A 23561-nucleotide genomic window follows, 5' to 3' on the forward strand; every position below is an offset into this window, starting at 1 on the left:
TGCTTTCCTTGGGACCCACACGGCTCAGGCCCAGGGAGTCGCGAACCCGGGCGTTTCCTGGGATGCTGGGTCTGACGCCTGCGAGGGTCAGGACGGGGCGAAGGCCTTTCCGCTGCCCTTCCAGCTTCAGAATCACCCAATGCACGGGTTTCAACCGTAGCCGGCAAGATGGGCCTCTCAGGTTTTCCGAGGCTTTGGAGCCTGCACAGCTGTTCTAAAAAAGGCGGTGGCTCCGCCTAACGACGGATGGGCGCTTGCTCTGCATGGTGATACCAGAGCGAGAGTCGTCTGTCCGTGTGTCTCAGTCGGGTGGTGTGCTTGTTTCCAAGCCTGGAGGTGGGTGGTTCGAGCCTGTTCTGTGGAGCATTTCTTGCATTTTAAAAATGCTTAAACCGTTGGCAACTTTCTTCTATCCAGCACATGGTATCATGGAAAGGCAGAGGGAAACTAACTTTACCCTCCTCTCCTCCGTGTGTCGCGTACGACATGAGGACGTAAATCAAGGTCCGCTAGGATTCTGGGAGCTCTCTCTCACTCTCTCTCTCTCTCTCTCTGTTTTTTTTTTTTTTTTTTTTTTTTTTTTGAGACGGACTCTCCCTCTGTGGCCAGGCTGGAGTGCAGTGGCAAGATATCTCGCCTCACTGCAACCTCCGACTCTCTGGTTCAAGCAATTCTCCTGCCTCAGACTCCCGAGTAGCTGGCATGCGCCACCATGCCCAGCTAATTTTTGTATTTTTAGTAGAGACGGGGTTTCACCATGTTGGCCAGGGTGGTCTCAATCTCCTGACCTCGTGACCCGCCCGCCTCAGCCTCCCAAAGTGCTGGGATTACAGGAGTGAGCCACCGCTCCTGGCTCGCTCGCGCGCTCTCTCTCTCTCTCTCTCTCTTTCTCTCTCCCTCTCTCTTTTTAACTGTCATTCATTTAGCCTTTTCCATACGCTTTTGAGGCTAAATTGGTTCTGTGATTTTTTTCAATTACAAATAATGCTCTAGTCATTCTTGTAGGGACATTTTCAGCCACTGGTCTAAATATTTCTATAGGATAGAGGTGCGATTACTATAGGAAGAACAATTACTCTATCATACTGTTCATACAGTTTTTATATCATTCTATCTATCTCCTCTGTTGGCTTATTAGCTATAACTCTTTCTTTTGTTATTTTAGTAACTGCCTTAGGGCTTATAGCAAACCTTTTTAACTTATCACAGTGAACCTTCAAGTGATATTATACCTTGCTTTCTGGCCTTGATGCTGTAGCTGACATGCACTTTGCTCTTACGCATGTTATAAACCCCACAACCCATTGTTATTGCTTTTGTTTAAATGGTCAAATTTTTACAAAAGAAATTTACAAAATAAAAAAATACCTAGTATAGTTACCCATTTCTGGTGTTCTTCATTTCCTGGTGGAGATCTGGATTTTCATCTGGTATTGGATTCCTTCTGCCTGGAGGACTCATTTGATGTTTCTTGTAGTGTAGGTTGGCGGGTAGTTAATTCGGTCAGCTTTTGTACATCTCTAAATGTCCTTATTTCACTTCCGCTTTTGGGAATTTATTTTTTCTGGCCTAGTATTCTCGGCTAACTTGCCCTGCCCTCAGTACCTTACAGATGTTGCTTCTCTGTCTGCTCGCGTGCATTGCTGCTCCCGGTAGAGGCCGGCAAGAGCAGAAAGGAAGCTGATGCAATCCTCATCTTTGTTCCTGTGTATGTACAATGTCTTTTTCTTCTGTCTGGATTTGAGCAATGTTATTATGAGGTACCTAGCAGTGGTTTTCTTCATGTTTCTTGTGCTTTTGTTTCCTCAGCTCCTTGGGTCACTGGATTTATAATTTTTGTTATGACTGGGAACTTTTCAGCTACTGTTTCTTCAGAAATTGGCTGGGCACAGTGGCTCACACCTTCCGGAGGCCAAGTCGGGAGGTGTTGAGTGAGGCCTGAAATTCAAGACCAGCCTGGGCAACATACTGAGACCCCATTCCTAATAAAAATAACAAAGAAAGAAAATAAATATTTCCTTTCCTCCCTGCTCCTTTTCAGGGACTCCCACTACTCATAAATTAGACCTCTTAAGTCTGCCCTACAGTTCACTGATAATCTTTTCATTTAAAAAAATCTCTTTTTTCTGTGAGTTTCATTTTGCATATTTTCAGTTATTCATGGTTCCATGTTCCCTGATCATTTCTTCTGCAACATCTAATCTGCTGTTAATCCCATCCAGCGACTTTACCATCTCTGATAGTGTGGTTTTGGCATGATATCGGCTCACTGCAACCTCTGCCTCCTGGTTTAAAATGAGTCTCCTGCTTCAGCCTCCCAAGTAGCTGGCACTACAGGCATGTGCCACGACACCCGGCTAATTTTTTGTATTTTGAGTAGAGACAGGAGTTTCACCGTGTTAGCCAGGATCATCTTCATCTCCTGACTTTGTGATCCACCGGACTCAGACTCCCAAAATGCTGGGATTACAGTGGTAAATCACCACACCCAGACCCACCCTCCCTCCCTCTCTCCTTTCCTTCCTTCCTTCCTTCCTTCCTTCCTTCCTTCCTTCCTTCCTTCCTTCCATGAGACAGGGTCTCACCCTGTAACCCAAGCTGGACTTCAGTGGTGTAATCTTGGTTCACTGCAACCTCTGCCTGTCAGGGTGAAACGATCGTCCCACTGCAACCTCCTGAGTAACTGGGACTACAGGCACACACCACCATTCCTGGCTAATTATTTGAATTTTTTTTGGTAGAGATGAGGTTTCATCATGTTGCCCAGTCTGGTCTGAAATTCCTGAGCTCAAGGGATCAGCCCACCCTGGCCTCCCAAACTGCTGGGATTACAGGCGCCTGTTTGTTTACAGAGAGGAGCAGTGGGCAGATTTCAGGCAGGAGAGTAAATAGGGCATCTGTTACTCGAACTTTGCAGGGAGCTGAAGGCATCTGTTTACGTGTTCTTAGTTTGACTTCAACAGGAGGTGTGCCAATTTATCTTCCAATATATTTTTCCAACTCATTGAGAAAGCCTTTTCCTTCGTGCTCTTGGCAGCTCAGCAAAGTTTCCACACACCAGTCTGATGCACCAGAGGGGGGGTGGTGCCCTGACTGACCTACCCAAGCAGGAGGCGCAGCAGAAAGACATGATGGACACTGCCCAGAGATACTCTGGTACGTGTTCCACAGCTAAACCTCCAAGATGTTTAGAAAGTCTTCCAATAATTGTAATTGCTTTCTCTGGTGATCTACCTAAGTCCAGAGAAAACTGGCTGGAGGGACCCTGAGCTGCTTCCTGTCAAGAGGCTTATCAAATAGGAGGGGAAAGACTGGCCCATTCTAGGAATTTGTTCTTCTTCTCATTTCTTTATGAATTGCATTCTGCTTTTGTTGAATGCAAACGATCTATGGGCTGTTCTCCCTCCTAGACAAGGGTGAATTAGCATGCTAATAACTGCCTCTGTGTTATTCCTTCCTTGATAGTGTTTGTTTTGTTTTGATTTTCTGTAAAACTTATCTCACTGGAGACAAATCTCTGGAGCCATAGGATCCTGCACCTGACCATGCTTCTTATGCAGACCTAGATCCTTGGAGTTATTGGCTCCCTTTGCCTTGGTTCTTTTGTGGACTCTCTTCAGCAAAACTGAACTCCGACTTTTAAACCCTAAATCTGGCTCTTGGACATATAGGTCCTTTTGCTTCCTGACTCCTCCTTGACCCAGCCCTGCCTTTCCAACCTCTCGATCTGTGTGTGTGTGCCTGTGTCTGTCTGTCTGTCTCTCATACTCCGGGCTGCCCCCAGTATTGACCACTTTCTTCTCCTCCTCTTCAATGTTCAGGGTTCACCTTCCTCTCTGCCTGCAGAGTCCCCAGGCTGAGGGGGTGTCCCCTTACAGAGAGGGGAGCTCATTCCAGAAGGTGCCCTCTAGACTTGGAATAAACCTTACAAAGAACACCCAGGTTTGAAAAGCTTTTTCTATCTTCCCATTACCCGAATTATTCAAAGGACTAAAAGTGGGAAGTCCAGTAGAATTCTTGATGTCTCTCAGAAACCTGCATTGGAATGCATTCATCGAGCACATATTGGGTGCTCACTAGGTGTGAAGCCTTGCTCTAGGTGAGTAGCTGCATGGTGAGCAAATCCTGCCCTAGGGAGCCCACATCTAGAGCCCTCAAGAAGAGACTGGGCAGTGGGAACACAACCGGCTTGTGTTCTCCCCACGAGCGTTTCCCCGTTCGGGCACAGGGAACACGAGCAGTGAGCATGACAAATGAAACACAGTGAAGGATGGGGAAGTGGGTGGCTTCAGACCAAGAGGCTACTGTGGTCATGTGCAGTGGGGCCGCTTCCGATAGGGGAAGCTCAGGTGGGAGTGTGGGCTGGGGAGAATGTCGTGGATCTGGCATTCCTGCATCTTGCCCCCACTCACACGGCCTGGTGTCAACTCGGAAACGTGCCAACCAGACGACTTCTGGCCTCGGTGTCACCACGCCCTCAGGCGTCTAGAACCTGTGCAATGGCACAAAGAAGTGAGGATGCGCAGCCTGGGGATGGGGACATTTAATAACAGACAGGTGTCTGAGGCAGATGTCATCAGACTTCCAGGAGCCACTTGCCTCTTTGTGGAGCAATCAGGGCAATCATCGGCAAATAACTAAAGACTACTCATCCTGTTCCACGCAGAGGCGTAGTTAACCTTGTAACTATTCTTTTCTGGCCTTCATTCTTCCACGTCCAGATATATGGGATCTTTGTTGCCCATCTGCTTCAAGTTAGATGATGAAAATCCTGCCTGAAGGCTTAAGGGTTTGTTAGAAAAATAAATGATGTTCGCAAAAGGCGCATTTTAGGCAAAAGCTCAGTTCTGGAGCTCCAGAACCTACCTACCCCAAACCCAATACACACCTCCTTTCTCTCTCTCCCTCCTCGCCGCACCTGCCTTCGCTGATTCTTCAGGCTGCACATCTCTGAGAAGATGACAATCCCTAGCAGAAGAACAAGAGAACCTTGGACTCTTCTATCCATGAAGCTGTAGACGTGAGCAAATAGCCTCATTCCGTGGCGGTGTGACTCCGAAGTCACTCAGGTTTTCTGTGCCTCCATTTCCGTATTGTAAAATGGGCCCAATAGGAATGCGTTTCCGAATGGGTTGTTCCAAGTTTAAATAAGACACGGCGGTAAAACATTGAACCCACGCCCTGATGCATAGTAAATGCTCCAAGAGCATTAGCCATTATTGCTATCATTATCATCGGTGGCCTCATCGCGGCTTATTATCATTATCTACATCCATCTTTGAAATCATTGCATATCCTTTTAGGGTCTGGAAGGATCGCAACATATAACATTTCCTAACTGATGAACATTTATTATTACAAATATTGCTGCTGGGAACATCTTTCTGCATTTTAATCATCACCTGTGTGTTTCACTATCAAATCTTCGCACACAATTTGGGGATGTTGCAAAACGCATTCCCTGACCTGGGCCGCAGCGGTGAAAGCGCGGAATCCCAGCCACTAGACCACCAGGGAAGCCGACAGACGCAGCCATCTCCTTGTCAGAGGAAAAAAGAGAAGGTAAAGATTAACTTTCTAAGAGGAGGAGAGCCCCACTGAAAGCGGCTCTCTGTGACCCAAGCGGGCTGCGGGACTGCAGGGCTCCAAGCCGTCACTGCCCAGCTGCTCAACACCTCTCACTTCTGCCAGCCTGGCCGCTGCTTTGGGCTGTACTGGGGACAGGCCACAAGGAAATTGAGAGGTGTTCCATTCTAGCCTAGCTGTAGCAAGGTGTGAGGCAGAGCCAGGCACTTGCTCTCTTTCCGAGCCTCAATTTCCTTGCCACCAAAGTGCAGACGTGACTCAGAGGGTGATGAGCCGAGTCCTTCTGGTTCCTGATCTCTGAACTGGCTCAAGGGGCTCTACCGATAAAGACATGTGTAGGGGTCCCGTTTCGCCCCCCAACTAGCTCAATTAGTAGAGCATGAAACTCTGAATGGATGGGTCTTTGGCTCGAGCTCCAGGTGCAGATTTAGGTTCATTTTCTTTTGTTCCGCCACACAATTCGACCGGTTCCGCAACTGAGCTCGGGGCGCGAGGAAGCCAAGCGGCCTTCACAGGAAGGACCCCTTTGGTTTCAGAGACATTGTAGCTGACAGCTTGAAATCTTCAGAAAGATTTCGGCGATAGATGGGAAGACTGGAAATTTCTGGATCTAAAACCAACATGAAGTCCACGTCATCCGGCGCCCTCGTCTCAGATCCAACTCAGGGCGGGCAAACCAGGCCTGGTTCCCAGTGCTCAGCGAAGAGTTTCAGGTAGTAATGGAACTCCTCCCGTGCTTCTTGTGATCAAAGATGCAGCTAGGTTCCCCCATCCCACCCCTCAGCTCCCCTCCCCTCCCTTAAAAAAAAAGAAAAAGAAAAGGTCATTATGAAAGCCGCCTTTCCTGTGCGAGGCGAACCTGCTGACCCTACTCTAGCTAAACGACCCGAGCACCGCCCCTTGAGGACATACCCACGAAAATCTTAGGCGCCGCCTTGGGCAACCGCGTATTGCTGCCTATGACAGATAAAATTCGACTGCATCTCGACATTCCCGCGGCCCCAGGAAAGTGCTAGCAAAAGGCCCCGGGAAGCACCTGCGATCCCTCAGGTAAGAAGACTGCGGATCGCAATAGGCCCGGGCTGAGGGTTCCCCGCTTGCTCCCGAAATGAAGACCCTGGAGACCCATAACCGGGCTACAGGATCCCGATTCTTTCCGCGTGGTATCCAGTTCCAGAACTAAGCGCCCGTGTGCAGGATTCGCCTGGCTGACACTCTCCGGCTCCCAGAAGCTGCAGCAGCCGGCGGGTTTTGAGCTTCCGAGTCCCGGGTGCGCAGGAATGTGGACGCCGCCCCTCCAGGGCTGCCAAGCCAAGAGGCCCCAAGCCAAGGGGCCTCATCCGCGCGCTCTTTCCTCGAGGGCGCTCCACTCAGGGTGTCAACAGAGGTAGGTCAGGTGAGAAACCTGGATTTCTACACACACCTGGCTACAATGAGATGGCGCCACTCCCCTTCCCCTGCAGAAGCAGACTTAGAAAAAGGTAGTTAAAACAGAAGGTTTCAATAAAATCGAGAGTCTGATAACGTAATACTCAAAAGTCCAAGTTTCAACTGAAAATCTTGCATCATACCAAGAACCAGGAAAATCTTATGCTGAATGAAAATAGCCGATACACACTGGCAATAAGATGAGAGAGGTGTTGGGATTGTCTGACAAAGATTTTAAAGCAAGCAAGCCTGATGAAAATGGTTTAGTAATTATGAGCACATTTGAAACAAATGGGCAAATAGAAAGCCTTAGCAAATAAATACAAGACTTAAAGGAGAACCAAATGGAAGTATTAGAAGTGGAAAAATACAACCACCAAAATAAAAAGTCCAGCACATAGGCTCGACAGCAGAATGGATGGTGCAGAGCAAAGAAATCCATCCACTATAGATGAAAAAATAGAAATTACACAATCTTAACAAGGAAAAAATAGACTGGGTGAGAAAGCAAGCAGAACCTCAGGGGCCTACGAAACTACCTCAAAAGGTCTCACTTTCATGTTGTTATTTATGTCTGGAAGGGGAAGGGGAAGGGGAAGAGGACAGGGCTGAAAACATAAAGAAGTAAATGGCTAAAAGCTTCCCCGAGTTGGCAAGAGACATAAACCTACAGGTTCAAGAAGCTGTGAGAACCCCAAATAGGATAAAACCCAAAGAGGTCTATGGCAAGACACATGAAAAAATAAAATGTTAGAAATGAAAGACAAAGAAAATATCTTGAAAGCAACAGAGAAAGGTGACACCTTATCTAGAAAGGAAAAACAATTCTGGGGATGATCGATTTCTCATGAGAAACCATGGAGGCAGAACGATGTTGCCAGGTACTTTTCAAGCCGTGAAAGAAAACAATTGTCAGCCCAGACTCCTCTGTCCAGCAGAAACATCTTTCAGGGATTACGGGGAAGATCAAAACAGTTTCAGATTAAGAAAAGCTAAGGGAATCTCTGACCAGCAGTTCTACCTTAAAAGAAAGGCTAAAGGGACTTCTCTAGACAGAAAGGAAATGATTAAAGAAGGAACCTTGGGATGTCAGAAAGAAAATTAAAAAAAAAAAAAAAAAAAAAAAAAAACCAGTAAGCAAAATAGGCCTTCCTTCTTCTCTTGAGTTTTCTAAACTATGATTCACGGCTTCAGAAAAAAATCTTACCATCATTCGATGTGGTTCTAACTCTCTGCAAAAAAAAAAAATCTTTGAAACAATCATAAACCGGGAGGGTAAAGAGACCTATAAGGGAGGTAATTCGTCTGTCATTCATCAAACTGTTACAACAATGACACCAGTATACTGTGTGGTAAGATAGAGATGCACAGACATATGAATGTCTGGAAAAACCAAGAGGGCTATGCAAACAGATATACTCAAAAACACTATGGGTAAGGCAAAACACCATTCTCAAAGATGCTCAAGTCACCACAGGAAGGTAAGAAAAATAAAGCATATCCAGAAAACAACACCAGAGAGAAAAAACACAAAAGGAAAAATATAATGGCAGACTTAAGCCCTACCATATCAATCATCATATTAAATATCAATGGCCTAAATACACCAATTACAAGACACAGATTGGCAGAGTAGGTTAATGGACATGACACAACTACATCCTGGCTACAAACAGACGACCTTCAAATATGATGATACAGGCAAGTTGAAATCAAAAGGATGGGAAAAGATGTATCATGCAAACCTTAGACAAAGGAAAGCAAGACTGGTTATATTAATGTCAGATATAGTATATTTCAGAATAAAGAAACTAATCAGAGACAGAGAGGGACAATATATAATGAGGAAACAACCAATCCACCAACTCCTACCCTGACAAAAGTCATAAATGTCTATGCAACAACTGAAAGTACTGAAAAGTGAACTAGACAAGTCCACAAATATAGCTATATGCTTCAATGTCCCCCTTTCTCAACAATTTATACAACGACCAGACAGAAAATCAATAAGAATATAGAAGAACCCAAGAGCATGATCAACCAGCGGGGCTTAAATTGACAATTTTAGAACACCCAACCACACCAGAATACACATTGTTATGGGATGCATTGTGCCCAGCCCCGCCAAGTTCATATGTTAAAATCAGAATATTAGTAGCAACTAGTGATATACTAATTAAAATCACAATGAGAAATTGCTACATACCTATCAGAATGGCCAAAAGAAAAGCGTAACCACATCAAGTGCTGTCAAGGATTCAGAGAAAGCCGGATCACTCATACATTGCTGGTGGAAATGTAAAAGGTTACAGCCCGCCTCTGGAGAATATCTGTATAGTTTTTACTTTTAAAACTATATGTGCAACTACCATACCACCTAAGAATTGTATTCCCTGCATTTATCACAGAGGAATAGAATCTTATGTTCACACAAAATCCGTGTACTTAAAGTTTATAGCAGCCTTGTTTTTAATAGCCAAAATTGGGGAAAAAATGTATAGACGACTTTCATGAGTTGAATGATTAAACAAATTGTGTTATATATCCATAGCATTGAATAGTCCTCAATAATTATTTTAAAAAACAACAAACTATTGATACCCACAATAACCTGGATGAATCTCCACAGAATTATGCTGAGCGGACAAAGGGTAATCCCAAAGGTGACATGTAGGATTCCACTTACGTAACATTCTTGAAATGAATAAATTATATGAATGGGGAATAGATTAGTAGTTGCCAGGGGTTAAGGAGGGAAGGAGGAGCAGCACTGAAGAGACAGGTTCATAAAAAGGCTATCAAAAGGCAACATGATGAATCCCGGTGTTGATGGAAATGTTCTGTACCTTGCTTGTATCAATGTCAATCTCCTGGTACTGTGGCATTTGCAATACATTTGCAGTATTTCCAAAAATTACCATTTTGGAAATATTACCAAGATGTTACCATTGGAGGAAACCGAGTAAAGGGTACAAGGGACCTCTCTTTTTCTCTCTGAGTTCTTAAGATTGTATGTGATTAAAACATAAAAATTAACTTAAAAAAACCTAAGTATATTTCTCCTTAACTGTTCATGCCTTTGCTTAAAAACATCAAGGCAACAGTATTTTTCCCAACACCCTTTATTTTCTTGAAGACAGTTCTAACAAAAGCTGTTCTTAGGGCTTTTCCTAGAAGTTTAAAACTTCTAGTAATCCTTACTGTTCTTCTTTGAGAACCCTCCAGGATTTTGTTTTATTTATTTATTTTACACCTTTCAAAAGAATAAAGACAAAAACTGGCAACTGGCATATAATACTGTATTAGTCTTAGTTCTCCAAAGAAAGAAATGAGCATGATACACACACACACACACACACACACACACACGCACACGCACACGCACACACACACACACACACGCACACAGAAGCAGAGAAGCCCAAGTCCTACTCTGAGTAAGCTCTAGACCTCGGAGAGTCAAATACAGTTCAAGACCAGGTCCAAGGCTTAAGGAAGAAGACTGATGTCCCAGCTCAAAGACAGTGGAGCAGAAAAACTTCTTTCTTAACCCTTCATCCTATTCAAGCCATCCATGGGTTGGATGAGGCCCACTCGCACCCAGGAGGGCAATCTGCTTCACTCAGTTTACTGATTCAAATGTCAATCTCTTCCAGAAACACCCTCAGAGACACAGTGAGAAATCGTGTCTAACCAAATATCTGGGCACCCTCTGGCCCAGTAAAATTGCCACAAAAATTAACCTTCACAAAAACTCCCAACAGAAGTGACTAATAAATGTAGCATCATATCCTGCCTGTTTATCCCATGACAATTAATATATTCCTGCATAACATTGGCTTCTGTTCCCTTACTGCGGCAACACATAGGAGTTTCATTTAAAGTGAGGATAATTTTAACCTTGTGAAGTCTCTCCCTACCCATACATACCATTGCCACTTGTGGATTGTCATTTTGCCATGGCTTTCTTATACAAAATATCAATAGGCTGTATACTTTGACAATGTAAGTTTGAATTTCATCCTGGCTGCATAAGTCACTTTCCATTTTGACAAAGCCTAGATACATTTTTATCTCCCGAATATTGGTAATGCATACCTATTGTGGGGCCCACTCTCAATCTCATGGTTTTCTCTGTTTTCATTTAGATCTCAATAGATATGCCTAGGCTGCTGGAATGTCACTGAAAATGGCCCGTGGCCTTGTCCATCTATCAGAGTCCAGTAAAATCTTGACCATGGAATAGGGGAGTGGAAAATGAGAACCACCAAACTCAGCACACAAAGACTCAGTTTAAACCTCTGTGCTAAGAGATGATCAGACTCTATCATGACTTCTAATAGCATAAGACCATATCCCGTGGATGACCCTAGGCTCCCATGGCAATGCCTGCCTAAGAAAGCTCAAGGCTGCCAGGGGAACTTACTTTAGTTCTAGCCAATACCTGCTGCTGATGGTAGGTTCTTTCTTATAGCACTTACTAAGAAGGGAATCCTTCCTCCATCTCTTTGAGATATGTGTGTATCTCCTAGGGACTCCAGTGTGTCTTTCCCCAGGATCTGAAAGCCATTCCTTTGAGGTGTAGTCCTCGGGAAGGACTGAGTCTCTGTCTTCCGGTCTCTGTGGGAGGTTAGAATCCTAACGTCTAATATTGCCAGCTGGCAGACACAGCTGTCTTGATGAGGCAGAAGCTTACAATGACCAATCTTTTGTAATGTTCCACTTGTGCTGTGCCCTCTCCCCTGCCTCACTCTCTGATTAGAATGCCATCACCTCTGCACAAATGCGATGGAGCTCAGCCCCTTCCTCCACGATCAGTAGTTACTGAATAAAATCTGCTTTCACAGCTTTGACTAATGTCTGACTTTATCTTTGACAAAATAAGTGTGAGCAATTTTTTTTAGCGGCACAGCAGCTGCAAAGAGAGGCACAGACATGGTGGGAGAGGGAGGAATCATCTGACCCTTCTCCTTTCATAGGCATCTATTCCTGCCTGGTGTTTATGAGCCTGAGACTTGGCTGGGCTGCCCTGGTGTATCACTCCATGGCTCTGCGGCAGGACTTGAATAGGCTGGTGGTGACACTTGGTGTGACCACAGCCACCTTCAAAGATGCCATTAAGGGTTCACTATAAAATGAAAGGAAACAGAAAAATTGATTTTGAAAGTTGTTGCCTCTCCTGCTTCCTCATACAGAGTGTGTATGATATTGCTGTGTGATGTTAGTTGGACTGCAATTTAGCACAACAGCTTTTCTAATAATTGGCAGTTTTTCATCTAGTTAAGCCTACCTGAAAAGGAAGCACACTTACTTTTATTGATTACCCCCATTAAATGAACAATACATCCAACAAGGATTCTACCAAAAATGTTCTTATTAACCTCATTTTTACGCTAAGGAAAAACTGGGAATAACACAAATCTTCATCAACAGAAGGATTTAATACTGACGGTTATATAGTCATAAAACAATCCCAGAAGTTCACTCGATAACATCAAAACCAGAAATCCACACTGATGCCACCGACGGCAGAAAATCATGATACAAAAACGAGAGGGACGAGAGAGAAAAAATGTACTATAGCCATAGTAGTGGGTAAAAGCCAAAGAGCTCAGTTTCTACTCATGAAATTCAGTAGAAGAACCGAAGGAACATGAGCCAATACCTCTAAGGGTCCAGGTCTGCACAAGGTGCCTGTTGAGTGCAGGGTTCTGTGGTTCCAGTGATGTATCGCAAATGGGCTAATTTTTATGGACATAGCCACTGCAGAAATCCATCAAAGAATAATAAAGGGATAGCTATTTGCATGTTAATTTACCATTGTATAGGAGGGAGAACGGGCATTACATCGGTTTGGTCAAACAAAAGCAAAACCAAGGTTTATGAAGAAAAGAGGAAAGGGGAGAAGAAAAAATTATCCGGGACCTTTGTGATTTTGCTCCCCTTGTATAAGCGACTTGACAGAAAGCTGACAAAGAGGTCACTGTGGCCCATCTTCTCCGGACCCACGTGACTTGGTCACCACAGAAAACAATTACAGACGTTGGAGGACTTTAAAACATCCTAGAAGTTTAGCAGCTCATCCCATGCCACAGAATATCTGTGCGTAATGTCCACCATTTCCTTCGGTTGTACACCCCCTCAGTTACAGGAGGACACCTCTCCTCTCAGTGGAATATCATACATCGATGTGTAGAAAGTTTGTTGTGCCAGCAAGTAAATGACAAAAGGGACATTGATGGAATTGGGAAACAAATTGGAGTATGATTTGCTACTGCTCCCACGGAAGATAAATTTGCGGAATGTACTAAATTAGAAGCATTCAATAAATGCTGTAATGTAAAAATGGCACATCCTCTTCTCTACACTATAGAAATATCTGCACGAGTGTCCAAAGATATGTGTACAAGAATAGTGGAGATTGCAGCATCATTTGTAATCCTAAAGCCATGAAACCCATCTCATTTCAAAAACATCTTGAAAAGGGTTAAATCACGCACAAACAGAGGAAGAAACGCTGTTTTCACAAACAATGGCGAGGATCACCATGAGGATGACTGAGTCCACTGGTCACATTATTGATAGAGGAATTTCTAAACCCAGGCACATCCGGGGACAGAATACTACTGTAACAGGTCTCCTATTATTAAACACGGAAAGCTCGAGGCACTTTACTCCCGCAAGCCTTCCATGGGAGCAAAGAACATTTTTATCACACCAGAAGTGAGTTCCTGTCTAAGGTCTCTGGGATTCTTGAGTTTGACAGGTACAAGGCACCATGGCCCTTGCCAAGCCTCAGACCTAAGAAGATGGGGAAGAGGATATGCGTGTCTCCTGATTAGGCTGGAGTTCATTGTATATCAACAGAAACCGGTTAAAACAACAAAGCGAGGCGTCGTCCCTGGTTGGGTTCGGACCACCAGCCTTTCTGTTAACAGCCAAACGCACTAACTGATTGCGCCACGGAGACCACTACCGCTACATGCAGGGCACACTCACCAAACTCTCCCCATCCCTTTTGTCCTGAGGGCCTGCCCCTCAGGAGGGAAAACCAGAGAGATTAGAGCGGTGAGTCACGCTGATCACGTTGCACACCCGCCCGTTGGGAGATTCTGGAGCCAGAAGGATGGTCGAATGGCCTTCACCCGCCCTGGCCCCTCGCCTGCTTCAGAAACCCCCGGAAACTCCCCAGTCTGCGACCCGGGCCCGAGCCGCCTGGGGGCCCATGGGAAGCTGAATGCCCGGTGGGCTCCCAGGATGGCTCTTCCCGTTCTTTGCGCCGCCTTCACCCCGTGAGGGAGCCTGTGCCCACCCTGCCCAGTCGCTTTAGGGGCCTCTGCAGAGCTTCCGCTGCCATCTTCGGATCCTGTGCCCGCAGGGGGGATCCACCAGGGCAAGGATCGTGGTGAGAGTTCCTCGTGGTCCCCTCGCGGGGAGCTGGGTCTGCCACTCACCAGGGCGCAGGACTAAGACTCGTCGAGTGAATCCATTGTCGCCTTTAACTTTTAGTCCTTCGAAGAGTCCTGAGAATGTAAATCATGAACTATTTTTCTGTGGGGAAGTTTTGTTTTGTTTTGCGACAGGGTCTCACTTGGTCGCCCAGGCTGGAGTGCAGTGGTGCAAACAAGGCTCACTGCAGCCTCGACCTCCCGGGGCCAAGTGATCTTCTTGCCTCAGCCCCAAGTAGCTGAGAAGACAGGCGCGCGCCACCACGCCCGGCTAATTTTTGTATTTTTTGTAGAGACAGGATTTCGACATGTTGCCGAGGCTCGTCACGAAGGGGAAGTAGGTTCTTTTTAAAAAGCATTTATTCCGATTGCTTTATCGGGCATCTGTGGGGCGTGCAAGTGACGAGGCCTCCAGTGACCTCTCTTGCCACTCTTAGGCAGGGAGCTGTGGGGACTCAGCTGCGCTGTTTTTGGGTGCCTGTCTTGCGCAGGAGGCCGGAGCCGGGCAAGGGGTGAATCCAACAGGGAATTGGGAGGAGGAGGGCAAGGAAGTCTGTAGAGGCGTGGACCAGGGAGATGAAACTTTCCAGTAGCTTTGTGCAGCGGTAAGGAGTACACACGGGAGAGATGAGAAGTGTTTTTTTATTGTAGCAGAATGGGGAAGAAAGGGAGGAAAAACGGAGAGACACCAAGAACGAATGAAATCTACGCGCACCCTTAGGTCTCCAAAATGGAAGCAGGCCTGCACTAAGTTTAAAGAAAAGAGCCCCGAAGGCGCGCTTCAGCTCCTGTGGCTTGCGGTGATCGTATTGCTGTTAGTACTCTGCGCTGTGGCCACAGCAGCCTTGGCTCGAATCCGAGTCAAGACCACATCCATTCTAGGGTGTAGTGCTTTTCTTTCCCTTTTGCCTCCAATCTCAGCCTAGGCTGCGCCGCTGACCTGCGGCTAGAGAGGTCACAACGTTCCCGTGGCTTAGGAACTCCCGGTAGTGTTGAGAATAGAAGGAACCCCTACCCTGCACGCCTAGGGGTCCGGTTATCTTGAAAGACTTTTGCCTCCTCTCTGAGCAAGTACAACACCCAAAAGGTGAGGTGCTCCCTCTCAGTCAGCCTTATTGGAATCTTTTACTGTTGACATGATGTGGCTGTACCCGCTTTTCTGACTCTGATATTTCAAGAATCCGTGGGGCCTTTTCAGGCCAAATCAGAAATGAACAAGAGAAGATGAGAGTTTGCACTCCAACTGGGTATTTTAAGTAAAACCTAACGAATACAATAAAATCTAAAGTTAATGACATTCTCCAACCCCAATTTTTAATTTTGTTTTTATTTATTTATTTTTTGCTACCAATAAATGACTGAATAATAATCCACAGAGACCAAAGTGCACCAATCTTAAGTGCATGGCCCAGTACATTTTGACAAAAGAAACCATCTCCTAGATCAAGTTACAGGACATTTTCCACAGACCAAAAAGTCGTGAGAGCCCCTTTTCAGTCAATCTTCACCCCATCCCCACTTAGGCAATCACTATTTGATTTCTATCTCTGTGGTATGCTTTTGCTTCTTGTAGAAATCACGTAAAGGACTACACTGATTTTGCCTGTGTTTTTCTTTTTTTAAATACAACAATTGTTATGAGATGCCTCCATTTTATGGCATGTATCTCAGCTCTTTGCTGTTATTAATGAGTGTTATTCCAACATGTGAGTATACTACAGTTGATGGACAACTGCGATATTTCTAGTTTGGGCTATTGTGAATAAGGTGTTTACAAATATTCTACTATGGGTCTTTTTATGGTACTGTGCCTTCAATTCTGTTGAGCATGAACTGAGCAATGGAATGGCTGGGTCATGAAGTAGGTGTATTTTTAACTGTATTAGAAACTATCAGACAGTATTTTAGAATGATGGCACTATTGTATCCTCTTTTATTTTATTTTGCTTTATTTTATTTTATTTTATTTTATTTTTGAGACAGTCTCACTTTGTCACCCAGGCTGGAGTGCAATTGTACGATCTCTGCTCACTACAACCTCTGCCTCCCGGGTTCAAGCAATTCTCCTACTTCAACCTCAACCTCCCAAGTAACTGGGATTACAGGTGCCCATCACCACGCCCAGCTAATTTTTGTATTTTTTAGTAGAGATGGGGTTGCACCACATTGGCCAGGCTGATCTCAAACTCCTGACCTCAAGTGATCCACCTAGCTCGGCCTCCCAAAGTGCTGGGATTACAGGCATGAGTCACCACTCCCACCCATACTATTGTATTCTCTTGCCAGCAACAAGAGTTACAGTTGCTCTGCGTTTTTATAAGCTAGTGGTTTCCCCTGTCTCTTAAATGTTACCCATTCGGATGGGTGTATAATGGTATATCATGGCATTTTAAATTTGTGTTTCCTGAATGGGTAATGATGCCAAGAATTCTTTCTTATGCCATTTGGCCATTAAGAAATTCTCGTTGGTAAACAAACACTGTTCAAGTGTTTTGCCCATTTTACATTGGCTTGACTCTTTTCTTCCTCCCCACATTTATACACAAACTTTTCTATTTGAATAGAAAAGTTGAGAAGATAGTACACAGAATGGAGTAAAGAGGATGGAATGGGTTTTTGGAAACCAATTCACACTTTAAAGTTGTTTTAACATCCTCCATCCCTAAAGATCAATGTATGTTTTCCAAAGACATACCCTTATTGTTATGCAGAGAAAGTGTGAGATAAAAGAGCATATACTAAACTCTTCAGAAAGTGTTTCTGGAAGTGGACAGGGAAATGGGAGTGGGATAAACAGAGAAAAGAAGGAAAGACAGTAAGGGCCTTGCTGAGAGCAGCCACCATAATGTGCCCTGAGCTAAGGTACGTGATTACCTTCTCCCTGTGCACCTGAGATCTAAGAAAATATATTAACTAATCAGGGACATGGAATTTCAAAAACACTACAGGAAAACAGAAAATTCACCCGGACAGACCAGTCTAGTTAAGAAAGGCAGGAAGAGATTTTATAAACAAAGCAAAAATGCAGAAATCATACAATGAGGTGGTGGGAATGAGACTAACTATGCTGTCATCTCCAGTATAATACTAATTACTGCAAATTACAATGCATTTAAGTCTCTCAGATGGGATAGAAAAGGAAATGCCAGCTCTAATGGTTTAATGGGCAGAAAAGGGTTAAATATTCAAAGAAGTGCACATTATTTTATATATATATAATTTTTTTTTTTTTTTTTTTTTGAGACGCAGTCCAGCTCTGTCACCAGGCTGGAGTGCAGTGGCACAATTTCAGCTCACTGCAACCTCCAACTCCTAGATTCAAGCGATTCTTCTGCCTCAGCCTCCCAAGTTGCTGGGACTACAGTCATGCGCCACCATGCCCAGCTAATTTTTGTATTTTTAGTAGAGACAGGGTTTCACTATATTGGCCAGGCTGGTCTCGAACTCTTGACCTCGTGATCCACCACCTCAGCCTCCCAAAGTGCTGAGATTACAGATGTGAACGACTGCGCCAGGTCCAAAGCAGTGCACATTATCTTTAGCAAGCTAACTCAGAAACAGGAAACCAAACACTGAAGTTTTTATCGTTTCTTAAAGGCCAAGTGTGAACTATTGTGACAGCTTAGTCTGAGAGTTCCAGATACACAGCATGTTTTTTGCCCATTCGCTGGGTCTTTCCTCTCACGTCCTAAGTGCTGAAAAGACACATGTGGCAGGGAAAGAGAATTTCTTGAGCTTGCCACAGTGGTGGAGGCATATAGGTCATGATTGGCCACCACCAGAGTACAGGCACAATACCTGGTCACTTCTCTCACATGAAACAAAAGGCATCTACCACTGATGTTGGAGCAAGGAACCCTTCCAACCCTTGGCCCCAGGTAGAGCCAGCTGCTGAGGTAGAGTTAGACACAAAAGCTGTCTATAATGGACAAGGGAAGGAGACTCGCTCTTGCCCAAGACTTCCCATCATTGAAAGGAAGTGTTCCACTACCCCAAGGGGATGTCACAGGAACACTAGGATTCAGGGACCCATGGCCTGAGGTTTGGTACACATTCAATGCAATCAGTAATCTGAGTTGGTTTCAATCAATCATTTGAGTTGGTTGCAGAGCCTTTCCTTTAATGAGGAAAAACTGTGATGTGGGTACAAAGTTCCAACATCCAGAAAGATTGGCCTTGTCCTTAAGGATATTATATTGATTGGATTTCTCTCAACCTCCTTTAGTTGTGTTTAGCATTATTAAAATTAAGTGACATTCACTTGGATGAAGTGGTAATGAAAACAAGCTGTGAGAATTTCTAGTGATTTTTGATCCCAAGCCTTGTATCACTGTTGGGCCTTCATGTGTGTACTTGAAAACAAAACATGTACAATTGTTGCACTGGTTTGAAGATTTTAATGGTGAAAGCAACCTAATCAGTAATCAGTACCATATCGAGAAACCAATCTCGGAAATATGTGATTATGCTCTTTTAAAATAGCTGAAAAGAAGGCCGGGTGTGGTGGCTTATTCCTATAATTTCAGCACTTTGGGAGGCCGAGCCGGGCAGATCACTGAAGGCCAGGAGTTCAAGGCCAGAAGCCTGGCCAACATGGTGAAACCCTGTCTTTACTAAAAATACAAAAATCAGCTGGGCATGGTGGTGCATACCTGTAATTCCAGTTACTCAGGAGGCTGAGGCAGGAGAATCCCTTGTACCCGGGACTCGAAGGCAGAGGTTGCAGTGAGCTGAGATCCTGCCACTGTACCCCAACCTGGGTGACACAGGGAGATTCTGTCTCAAAATAAATAAATAAAATAGCCGAAAAAAAATGACTGTGTGTTTATTCTCACTTTGTTCTTGTTTTGTTGTATAGTATTTAAATGAAAGGAGATTATTTATCCTCATACTGAATTTCCAAAACTGATATTTGCATTTAGTATTTTGTTAAATGATGGAGAGAAAATTTAATTGTCTTACTTTGAAAAGTTTGGCATGGGTTCTGTCACATTTTTGATGCTTTCGATCACAGTTCTGTCATTAGAATGCTGACAATTAGTTACATGCAAGGAGTATCCTAACCACTTTAATACAATGGTTTGAAGTGCTGCAGGCAGTAACTACCGGACAGCAGATCATAGTGTTTTTATTGGTGACACGTTAGAGAGAAATAGAACTTTCTGCAGTACAAATGTCCTATTAACTAATCCTTATGCTATTAGCTTACAGGGCTTTGACTCCTGGGTCTGAAAAAGGCCCCTTCTCCTGCTAAATCTTGAATATTGACACCAATTAATGCCTTGTCTTCAGACCCTGGGGAGGATGACAAACAAAATGAACTACTTTCATGAGACACAGAACCAGAAGTTGAAACCATTCAATCCCTTTAGGTCCAACAATCCCACATGTCCCATTTTCCACCTCATGCCCCCTCTTCCTCTAGACAGAAGAGGTGGGCACGTGAGAATCGTAAGGCTGGAGTTTGAGGGATAAGTTTAGTTCAGAGACTGTCTTTTCTTTCCCTTTCTTTCTTTTCTTTTCTTTTTTCTTTGTTTCTTTCCTTTCTTTTTTTGTGTGTGTGTGTGTTTTGGTAGACACAATGTTTCGCCATATTGCCCAGGCTAGACTCAAACTCCTAAGTTCAAGTGATCCACGCACTCTGGCCTCTCAAATTCAGAGATTTTCTATAAATTAGACTTTACGCTCAGGAGCACACTGATGCAAGGCCAGCATCTGGGCCCGTGTATTGCAATATCAGGGTTTTCTAGAGCATTTATCTACTCCTTAATACAAAAGTATAAAAGGTTATGAAAGGTTTTTGGAACTCTTACCTCATGGTCAAACTGACTTTTTTTTTATACCTCCTTATAATCTGTTTACCAAAGGTATATTTTACTTTTCTTATACACCTTGCACATAAACTGTTTCTTTAATAGTACTCAGGAGGCCTTATTACTTTTAAATTATACAACCTTTTTTTGCATAAAATGTTTTATAACTTTTTTCTTTCACGACTTCCGCAGACAATTTTTCAACATGTCTCAATTTTCTGACTTATTACAAACACTTTTTTCTTTAAACAACCAGTTAATTTATTTCAGGACAAGAATTTACCATATAACATTTTTTTTTGTATAAATTCTGCCTCCCCCTTTTTTTTCCTTTATTAAAGCGAACTTTCTTTATGTCTTTGGACTAGACTGTCTAAGGCCACAAGATTAGAAGTTACCATAATACATGTTACACTGTTAACTTTTAGCAAACTTCACTTTTGTTGAAAACTTTGTAAGTTTGGGATTTCAATTATCCTTTGCTATTAATAAGACCTTGTTTAGTCTAAATTAACTTAGAATTGGTATAGATGGCCTCTTTTTCTCTCTGCTGGTCTTTCCTTGCCTCTGCCAGCTGCTTATGCTGCTGTTCTCTTAACTACTGTGGGCGGGGAAAGGGGGTCTAAAACCAGCTGTAACTGTCTACCTACAGAAACTGGTCTCGGTGCCTTGGCTTAGAGGTTACCTTGTGCCATACCTTTGAAACAAGGGACCGGTCCAGGCTTCCTTCTGATGGCCAACCCACATCTAATGCCGGCCAGTCGATTTCACATGAAGTTCTAAGTTTTCCTGGAGTCACAGTGACTCCATAGTCTCCATTGAATCCTTTCTTGAAATTTTTTGACATAGTTCCTAGTGGGGTGGGCTTATTTGTGCCTGACCCATGTTTCTTCAAGACAAAACACCACGCTCACACCACACGCCACACACCACAAAACAAAAAACAGGTAAAAAGGGCACACACACACTTCTGCAGTTTACACCAAACCAAAATCAAAACCAAAATCAAAGTATCCAGAAATCCAAGCCAGGTCAAAACCAAAACCAAAGTATCACACAATCTAAGTCAAGTCAAAAACAGAAACCGAAGTGCCGGTACAGGCACACCGTGGGCGATCAGGCCACGCTTCCACTCAAATGAAGTGGGCAAGTTCCCAAGACCAGTCCTGTCAAGCAATTTAAACCAAGTCAAAACCAAATCCAAAGTGCTGATAAAGGCATGCCGTGGGTGATCAGGCCACACTTCCACTCAAATGGAGTGGGCAAGTTCCCAAGGCCGGTCCTGTCAAGCAATTCAAACCAAGTCAAAACCAAAACCAAAGTGCCAATAAAGGCACACCGTGGGTGATTAGGCCACACTTCCACTCAAATGGAGTGGGCAAGTTCCAAAGACTAGTCTTACCAAGTTTCAGATGTCTGGACTCCAAGTGCCAGTTCCTTCCCTGTGTTCAGCCACTATGTTAATCCTCCGCGGCGGCCTGCTATCCATTGCTCTGGCGAGGCTTTCCACCAGGGCAATTGCCTACGCTGGAGCGCTCTTTGGATCACGTCACTCAGGCTGGCCGGAGTCTCCTGCAGAGACGCTGCACAGTGCAGGCTTAAGCCGCCTAAGGGGCTGCCTGGGCCCTCTGTCAGTCACCTAAGGGGCTGCCTCTGTCAGTCACCTCGCTTCCAGGTAAGGGAACCAAGAAATGTAGCAGGACGAGTCGCAAACAAAACTTCTCAGACACCGAGTTGCAGAAGGAAGGGCTTTATTCAGCTGGGAGCATTGGCAAACTACTGCCTTAAAATCCGAGCTCCGGTCAAACTGATTATAATTAAACGTGTGTATACGGTTTTATTAAAATTAGCTTTAACATTTTAATACACCACACAAAGGTAAAATTTGGTTTTCTCTTTTGATCAAAATGTTTGTGTAGTATTAATAATAGATAAAATATTTTTGTTTACTTTCAAAGTAAACTGCAGGGCAAAAGAAGGGAGAGACAGATACACATGGCCTCGTGTTGTCTTTGTTAGCTCTTACTGTTTAGAAAACTCAGCCTCTTTTCTAGCAAAGGGTGAACATTTTTGTTTTATCATTTTGGCTAAATGATTGACTATTCTAAGGTGACCTGTGATCCTATTTTGTGATGTCAAGTGTCTCAAAACTTTGATATCTGGCAAACTTTCTAAGAGTAAAGTTTCTAAATTCAGCCCTTTGGGCCTCAAATTAACTTTTTGGATACTAGGTTCTTGAGGTCCAAGAGAGCTATATTAGGCTTCTTAGGCTTATTTGTTATATAGAATTATGCACGAAGCATTGTCAAATCTGAGGTGGTGTTTCACTTCCTTTGGGTTCTGTTGACACAGATGTGTTGTTAATGTGTGTTCCAGGATTGCATGAGATTCCTGGAGTTCTGCTATGCTGTCAGTAATAATTATGATTATTATGTTACATTGTTGTGTGCCACAGAAACAACCGAATTCCCTTGTCAACTGTATCTATAACTATGGTTGTCTTAAGGCTTTTGTCATCCACAATTGTTGTTTTGCTTTGATTCTTCTCAAAAAGTGACTTACGATCAGTTACAGTCCAGGCCTTGCTTCTTTGGGGAAGTCCATGAAAAGGACTCTTGGATGCAGGACTCTTCTGATGACTTTGGAGCTCGTGCCATTGAAGTAAAGAGAAATTTTCCAGGTCATTAATAGAAAGACTGATGTGTTCATGGAGATTGCTAGCCCAGCGTGACGCAGAGCAGGAGTTGATTGCATGGATTGAACTAATAGAGGACTGAAATAAGTTTTTATGGCCTTTGTTTGTTTCAAATATTGTTGATTCTTCAGAGTCTGGAGAACTTGCTTCCTTTTGAGCTATTTATAGCCTGCAACAATTGAGTAGAATAGTCTTCTAAATAGAATTTGAGGCTTATTTTTCTCTCTCTGCCAAATTTCTCCCGAATTTGTCAACTGAATATTCTTAACTCATGACAATGTGTTTGTTTGCATAAGTTCAATAAGATTCTGTTTTCTTTTATAATGGGACACAAGTGGAGGAATTGGTAATTTTCCCAGGGCTTTGCCTGAAATGGCATTGTGAAATATTCCAGCAAAGCCTATTTAGGAGAGCCTATATGAATAAGGATTCTTGCTGCACTTTGTGTGGGTAATCAGGCCAAGTATATGGGACTGAAGCTTCTTTTGCAGGTAGGTTGGTCCTGCTGTGTTTTCTCTTTAGTGGAAGTGGGGGACTGGAGAGAGGAAGATGGTGTTTCAGGACAAACTACAGTATTAGATGAATGTTTGA

At 43.9% G+C, this 23561-nt stretch overlaps 1 pseudogene; it reads right to left on the minus strand.

Moving 5' to 3' along the window:
- LOC134734237 (neuroblastoma breakpoint family member 11-like) overlaps positions 1-23561 on the minus strand; it is a 514399-nt pseudogene that overhangs the window by 182636 nt on the left and 308202 nt on the right.

The sequence above is a fragment of the Symphalangus syndactylus genome, chromosome 12, assembly GCF_028878055.3.
Source record: "Symphalangus syndactylus isolate Jambi chromosome 12, NHGRI_mSymSyn1-v2.1_pri, whole genome shotgun sequence".
Taxonomy (NCBI): Eukaryota; Metazoa; Chordata; class Mammalia; order Primates; family Hylobatidae; genus Symphalangus; species Symphalangus syndactylus.